General features: G+C 36.0%; 1 long non-coding RNA gene across 1 annotated transcript in view; it reads right to left on the reverse strand.

The window, feature by feature from the left end:
- Positions 1 to 7,690, reverse strand: part of LOC107749219 (uncharacterized) — a 12,737-nt gene extending 5,047 nt beyond the window's left edge. Inside the window, exon 1 of the long non-coding RNA XR_001641003.1 lies at positions 7,513 to 7,690. This is a non-coding gene — a long non-coding RNA (uncharacterized LOC107749219). The remainder of the gene's footprint in view (positions 1 to 7,512) is intronic.
- Positions 7,691 to 8,262: the final 572 nt, after the last annotated feature.

Genomic DNA, 8,262 nt, shown 5'->3' on the forward strand with positions numbered 1-8,262 from the left:
AGGGGCGTATCATTTCCGTCTCACGCTTGAGGTATTCGGCCAATCACAATGCACTGGATAGCTGGCCAATCACAGTGCACTTCGCTTTTCAGACGATGAGCTTTGTAAAAATCGACGCGTTTCAGAAAGGCGGGGCATAGAGGAGAAACAATAATGTACAGTATGTGGAAAATAATGTGTTTTTTTAACCTTAAACCGCATAAACACATTTCATTACACAAAATAATTTTTTAGCAACATCATATGACCCCTTAAATTTTTTTTAAACAGTGCAAAAAATAAAAAATATATATTCACCTTAAGTGAGCATATATGATTTTTTAATGCACATTTTGGAAATTGTATCGCCACAATTTTTTTAAGAAATAGGCTATCCCAAATTTCACCTGAAAAGAGGCAATTGGAAACCTGACTAGTGGCCCGCAAATGCAAACATGCTCACTAATCATTTATGGAAACATGTAAATATGACAAGCGTGCCTACACTCATCTTTCCAAACACATGCATGAAACACAAATACTCATTTGCTTGTACATAAACATCAGGCTTTATGGGTTTTCTGTATGAAGGACCGATCCATCACGCCAGTCCCTGAAGAGTTGTGAAATATTGCTCGCCGAGGGCAAGTTTGCTTTGGCTTTATACCAGGGAATGGAAGTGTAAGGTCAGACTGTACAAGTGCAAAGAAAAGGGCTAACATAACTGATGATTATCGCCTGTATGTGTGTGTGAGAGAGCGTGTGTGTTAAATAAAAAGGATGTAAGGTTACTGGTCTGAATGAACTCTTTCTTTAAGAAACCGTGTAAACGGGTCTGATGTCTACAGTGGAACGGCCTAAAGCGCTCCTACATCTATCAGGGTTAAAATAGAGGAAAGACTGCACATTTATAGGCTCTTGAAAACATTAATGCTGTTACAGATTTATAGAACAAATTCTGTGGTCATTAGTAGCCATATGTCAAGCTCAGGCAACACATAATGATTTCCTCCACACCACAGTTTGCAGCAGAAACAAATGCTTCAAACTCTTCATCCATGAATTCTGAGATCATGCTCACCCAGCCACACACAGCCGCACAATATTTCTCTAATAAGCATGCTGGCAAGCAGCAAACCCGATAGCTTACAGCCATGAGAGATTACATTAGCATGCATTAATGCAATTTCAGGATCCTGCATTGTTTGGCACTGTAAAGAAATCTATTGCTCTCACCAGAGACAACTAGAAGCCGAAAGGAAGGGTCGGATCAGGAGGAGAGGAAAGAGGATGGGCTGGTTATTACAGAGGTTTATGTAGTGCCGGTGTATAGGGACGGCTGTGAGAATGGTGTGTTTGTCCTCTGATAAGGCCCGTGTTCCCGGAGCGCCTGGACTCCCCGGTCCAATATGATTTGGACAGACAGTGGATCAGAATGTCCAATTTCCTGCCACTGGAAAGGCAAACTGGACGGCGGATATCACTGGATCTATGGCGCGGGCGTTGGAGCAGTCCAATCAGCTTAATGGCTTAGTAGTCTGTGGAGACGTGGAGGACGGACACTGCTGGACTGGATTATTACCAGTTTATTTGGATGGACAGTCAATGTGTCTTTCTCTGCCCCATGCAAATTATTGCTTGATGATTGATGTGTGACACAATCAGCAATGTGTTAATCTTATCTTAATTTTGTAAAAATTTTGTTTAACAAAGGATGAGGAAAGAAAATCATGATGATAATTATATAGCTAAGAAAAAATAACAGTGTGATATACTGGCAATGAATTAAAATGTTTTTTGAAGAAAGAAAATGATTGTTTGAAATTCAATCACAGCAAATGAGCTGAAGCCAAACAGTAAATGAATACCAGTTATCTGAAGCGCTTTGCTAGAAAGCCAATTAACTCACTCAAATGTATTGTATATATCAGATATATAGGCTGCATAACAGACATTCATGCACAAAATGACATACAGTACTGTTCAAATGTTTGGGGTTGTTATGTTTTTAATGTTTTTGAAAGACGTCCCTCATGTTAACCGAGGCTGCATTTATTTGATCAAAAATACAGTAAAAATGGCAATTTTGTGAAGTATTATTACAGTTTAAAATGACTATTTTCTATTTTAATATATTTGAAAATGTTAATTTATTCCTGTGAATAATTGTCCTCTGAATCATCAATGTTGAAAACGGTTGTATTACTTTGAGGAAACTGATCATTTTTTCATGATTCTCTGATGAACTGAAAGTTTTAAAGGGGTCATATGATGCGATTTCAATTTTTCCTTTCTCTTTGGAGTGTTACAAGCTCTTGGTGCATAAAGAAGATCTGTAAAGTTGCAAAGACTAAAGTCTCAAATCCAAAGAGATATTCTTTATAAAAGTTCAGAGTCAGCCACACCTACCTAAAACGGCTCGTTCTAACACACCCCACATGTCTACGTCACGATGTGAGAAGATTTGCATAACGCCGCCCAAACGTTCACGCAAAGAAAGAAGGCGTAACTTAAAAATATTTGGCTGCACAACTGTTGATAATTCTAATAATAAATCAGCATATTAGAATGATTTTGTGGAAAATGTGTTTTTTTAACTTTAAACCGCATAAACACATTTCATTACACCAAATACACAAAATAATGTTCTTTTTAGCAGCATCATATGACCCCTTTAAAAAACAGCATTTATTTGAAATATAAATCTTTTGAATCATCATAAATGTTATTAATAACAGAGTCCCTTCAGATCAATTTAATGCATCCTTGCGGAATAAAAGTATTTTTCAAAAAAAATAAAAAATCTTACTGACCCCAAACGTTTGAATGGTAGTGTAAATGCATAAATCAACTAGTCAAATTACATGCCAGTCAAAATGGGACTACATTGTGATTACACCCTTTCTGTAAAAATGCATTGCAATTAATAATTGCATTTTTTCTAACATAAAATCTCTCTCACTTCTATCGCTCATGCCAATGTTTTCCCTTCTAGGTCTATAATACCTGGAAAAAGCCATTCCCACTCAGCAGTGACTTGGCTGGCACAAGACCTTATACAATGTCATGAGACCAATAACTCTGTATCATATGACGATATAATGACAGTGGTGATTGGCTGATTGCACCCCAGGAACCCACAGTCCCAAATCCTTCACTAACAGTATAATATATATTATACTGTCTATATAAAATTATTTATAAAAAAAAGCCCTCAAAATTATTCAACAGAGGTGGTTCATGTATGAAATTATGCGAAGATTCAGCATGACTATCTGGCCCCAGACAAAATAAATATATATAAACTCAAATGCCCTATTCAACTTACTAGCAAAACAAAATGAATATTCACATCTAAACGCTAGCCAAATTAAGTCATAACTCAAATTCAGATGTTGCTAGAGGGAGGTTGGCAAACCCGTCAAATAACGCCCTTCAAGCTATGCAGGACACGAGCAACATTAATTTACCATATTTAACATTTATGAAATTAATTACTCTACTCTGTCAAACCAGCACGCAGCAGTCATTAGAACGAGGCAATGCTAATAAGTCATTACTTGTTTGTTTATCGGTAACGCAGTGTTCAAAACACATTTTCCTCTTGCTTTCTGTACAGGGTTGAATGGCGGGTAATTAAGGGCATATGTCACTGCACACAGCTAGATCTTATAGAGTCCAGTATTCACTGCCATGCCCTTACTGACCAATACATCCTGCCTAGCTGCCAATAGCAATGATGTCAGCAGCACTTTCCCACTGACGGCACAGTAGTTGATCCTCACGGTTACACAGACACTTTATCACAGTGACAGAACTCAAAGCTTTCTCTTTTGTGATCTGCAAAACGGCACAGACCATTAGCTCTCAGTGAAAGTAAACCTCTGACCTTACGTAATGCTGCACACTGACAACATACAACTGCACTGCAGTCAATAAACACTATGTAATATATTATAATAAAAGAGATTTGCTTGGTTTCTGAAAGGATTAGAATTCAATTCAGATTTGTTATATGACTTTTTAAGGTACAATAATTTTTAGTAACCTTTCAAGTCTTGAAGTGATTAAAAAAAAAATCCTAAGGACTGTAATAGTACAAAATTATTGATAATTGCTAATGTTATTGCATGAATGAACGCTCTTGGTTTTAAATAAACCTAATTTAATAAATAAAATTTGGACTTCACTCACTGCTTAAAAGCACTTTTGGTGAGTCATTGCATCCAAAATCGCATACAGCATGAGCTGCATTTGATGAAGAGCTACTTTTTGAATTAAAAGCCAGGGTCAGTAAGATTTTTAAAAAGAGAAATTAATACTTTTATTCAGCAAGAATGCATTAAATTAATCAAGAGTGATAGTAAACAAGTTTTACATTAAAATGTTGTTCTTTTGAATTTTCTATTCATCAAAAAAATCCTGTCTTATCATGGTTTCCATACAAATTTTAAGCAGCACAACTGTTTTCAACATTGATAGTTTTCTTGAGCATTAAATGAGCATATTAGAATGATTTCTGAAGGATCATGTGACACTGAAAACTGGAGTAATGGCTGCTGAAAATTCAGGAATAAATTACGTTTTAAAATAATTAAAATAGTTAAATAGTTATCTGAAATTGTAATGATGGTTCACAATTATAACATTCATTTGATTAACATTTTTACCAGATTTGTTTATCAAATAAATGCAGCCTTGCATCTTACTGACCACAAACTTCACCAGTACCACTACTTGAACAGTAGTGTACATAGTATGGAAGTAGTATTCAGACGAGAGACTGTTACCAGGGTTTTAAAACAAAATAATAAATAAATCATTTAAATTATCATTTTTGATGGTTTTTTGAACAGACAAAACTCAATAAGTATCTCAGACATCTGATACATATGGCATTATAACTACTACTGGGAGACCATCTAAAAACAATCAACGTATATATTTATTTTTATATATTTATATATTTAATGCAATAAGCAATTTTGAGAAAGTACTACTCACTGGATTGGCAAAAAAACACCAGGTTAATCCTTTTAAGACACTCAAAGTTTAATTTGAGGCCTTTTGTAGCAGGTAAACTACAAGACGATGTTGCATAGTGTTTTTGCTTTTTCCACAATGACTAATCTATTTATTTCAGAAATATCCACCTCTAAACTGCATGCAAAAACAAAAACTATGGTGCGTCTCATGAACATGTCGGTCAAAAAAAAGGCCAGGAAAAATGCCAAGTGGACTGGACCAGTCAAAAATGTGTTTGCACAAGACTGATCAAGAAGTATTGCCACCTTGTGGATGGACCACATAAAAATACCATATATCAAATGAGTTTAAACATCACACATCCATTGTCCACATTGTAAAGGTAGACCATTTTTATCACCTTGTATAGATATTATCTCATCATCCAAATTTGAGTGTCTCTCACCATCTGAGAGACCTAATTGCCTATTTTTCAGCAATTCAAAAAGTATTGTGTCGTGTCTGGAAAGAGCAACACACAAAGGGACATCTATAAGCCCTTTTCGGCTTTATTTGTGAAAACACAAATTTAAAAATGGCACAGTGATAACGGTTGAAGAATCAGAGAGCAATTTATGGAAATTCCCCCAGATCACTTCTAGAAGAAAGAACTTATGCAAATGAAATCAGACAGGAGAAATAAGCAAGTAAAGAGAGGCAAAGGTGTTGCGACGGAGGTATCTGGGTGTATATTTTTAGAGTGTAAGTACATGATGAGACCTGAAGCTTGCTGATCAGCAGGGGAGCTTCTGCTTTTGAGCAGGAGATAACTCAGACGTGCTGCTCTATTCATCTTCTCTGCCAGGAAGACATTCTCCCAGACATTAAAGCTTCGCCGCAATCTTTCTGTTTCCCTCTTTTCCTTCTCTCCATTTCTGTTCCTTCTCTGTCTTCTTTTCGCTCTCATACATACACAAAAAGAGCGCACCGCACATTAAATTTACAGTTCTTACTACATCCTAATCTGCCTCCCATCACAATTCCATATTCACACATCCCACCTGAACCACAACTGTAATGAGAAAGATGTGAGTGCATTTCCCCCTAATTTGAACTGCAATCCACATACATCCAAAGTGTCATCAGTCACGGTCTACTGTGTACTCCAAGAAAGAAAATATTTCAACCAAACTGTGGGGTTCAAATGCAAAGGCTGCAATGCAATTCAATGGCTCTCAGTTATTGTTTTGTGTGTTTGTTTTTTTTTAGTAAGTGTTAAAAAAAACTTTTGCAAAACCAGAAAAAAAGAACTTTTTGTTTAAAAAAATACACAAAAGAACATCTTCATTTACATAAGCATATTCTCTAAGGAAAGGAAAGGAAAGGAAAGGAAAGGAAGTGTGGTCACTATGTAAGCAAGCAAGCATTTAAGGTTTAAAAAAAAAAAAAAAGTTAAGGTAAGGCACCACAGGGTAAAACCAAATGCATAAACATAAATCTAAACCATAAAAATCACAAGCAGCTCAGTCTGACATTATAGCATGTTGTCAGACTGATACTGTGAATATATGTTTTATATATACACACTTCAACAGAAGAAAAAAAAGATGTAGATAATCTAGTGAACCTTAGTTAAATTGACTCCACTCTATTGCATTCAAAGAAACTCAAAACCATAGATAACACAGAAAAATTAAGGCTGTTTTCAGAACATATTTGTTATATTCATTGCTAAATTGAAACATAAATAGTTTCTCTATTTTGTTAGTGTGGCTGAAACGAAATCTCAGACATTCTTACACCAGGAATCTCTCACTGCAGGAGAGCTAAATGAATTTCCCCAGTGGCGACTGAGCTCCTGTAAGATTTCACTCCTGTCTTTATTGCATTTACTCCCGCCTCAGCTATCTGAAGCTTTATTAGTTTGTTTCAGTCAGGCTGCACTTCTCAATTTGATATTTAAAAAAACGTCCATCGCAGATAATTACTGTTAGAATGACCGCAACCTCAACAAATCATATAAATTTTCACATGTCCGGAGGGAAATGGACCTCTGATTGATCAGATGCTCAGGAAATTGAGTCTAAATAAATAATGAAGCATAGAATCATTTTGGACTGTAAGGTAAATACAATGTTCTCTCAAGAGTGCTTTAAATAAAAAGAAATCTTATAGTCTCAGATGTATTCTATATATAGGCTAACGGTCAGTTCGCTAGATTTATGCTGCGGAAGTTGAGTGGTACGCTACTGTCACAGCGTGACTCAGATGGACACAACAATGAAGCAAATAATAATGACAACACAACTACAGTAGCCAAAAATATCAGCCAACAACACAATATCACAAAAGATCTAGCCAACAACACAACAAGACCAAAAGAACATTCAAAACTGCTGCATTAAAATCATGTTTGATCAATAATCTTAAGTTCTCTAGGACAAACTCATTTAGCTTTAATGCTAGTATAGCATCAAAAATTGCTACCATTTTGCGATGCTCACATTATAATGTGTAACATCCCAAAAATCTTACTGTACTTTGTAAACAAAAACATGGCAAACTTACCTTCATCTCCCATTTTGATTTTCCCAGGGTACATGTGTACAACAAGAAATGCTGTTGTGTTGTGGCCTGATACTTTTGTGTTGTAAACTGTTGCTTACATTGCAAATATCATTATCAATGATGCCTCAAATATCTGGAGAAAGCAGTACAAAGGCCTCGGTGATTTGTAAAGTGCCATCTTTGCTCATGGGTGCACACTTTTTCAACCAATCACCTGCTTCAAATGTCATGTGACTTAGGCCTACTCTGGAGCCACATGACATTTCGATAGGGTTGGGTAATTGGGCTGTGATGTCAAATGCAGCAGACAGCGGGAAATATAAATCAAATTTGACAGCGGGAAATATAAATCAAATTTAACATGTCAGCGAAGAACAATGCCATTTGTTAGAAGCAATTGTGTAGATACAGCTTCTAACTATGCTAACTAGCTAAACTTTAACCCCTGGTTATGCCTAGCACAGTAGCTTTTTAATGGTTCATCAAATCTTTTATATTTTCTTAGCCCACACGCTAACTCCCTGCTGATATCTTCCATGTACTAATGTTCAGTGAGTAATGTTTTCAGTAAATGCACAATGGGGCAATTTGTGATTGATTAGTAAATTTTTCTCAACAATGATCTTTACATTAGTAGCCTACTGTTACATTTTTGTTCTTGCTAAGTGACTGTTGTTTCTGAGAGGCCTGTGGACTGATGAGTTGACATGGTTTAAATGAAGTGGCCCAATATCTTCTGGCATTCTCAAA

This window comes from Sinocyclocheilus rhinocerous, unplaced genomic scaffold (genome assembly GCF_001515625.1).
Source record: "Sinocyclocheilus rhinocerous isolate Xijiao unplaced genomic scaffold, SAMN03320098_v1.1 scaffold919, whole genome shotgun sequence".
In the NCBI taxonomy this organism is placed as follows: domain Eukaryota; kingdom Metazoa; phylum Chordata; class Actinopteri; order Cypriniformes; family Cyprinidae; genus Sinocyclocheilus; species Sinocyclocheilus rhinocerous.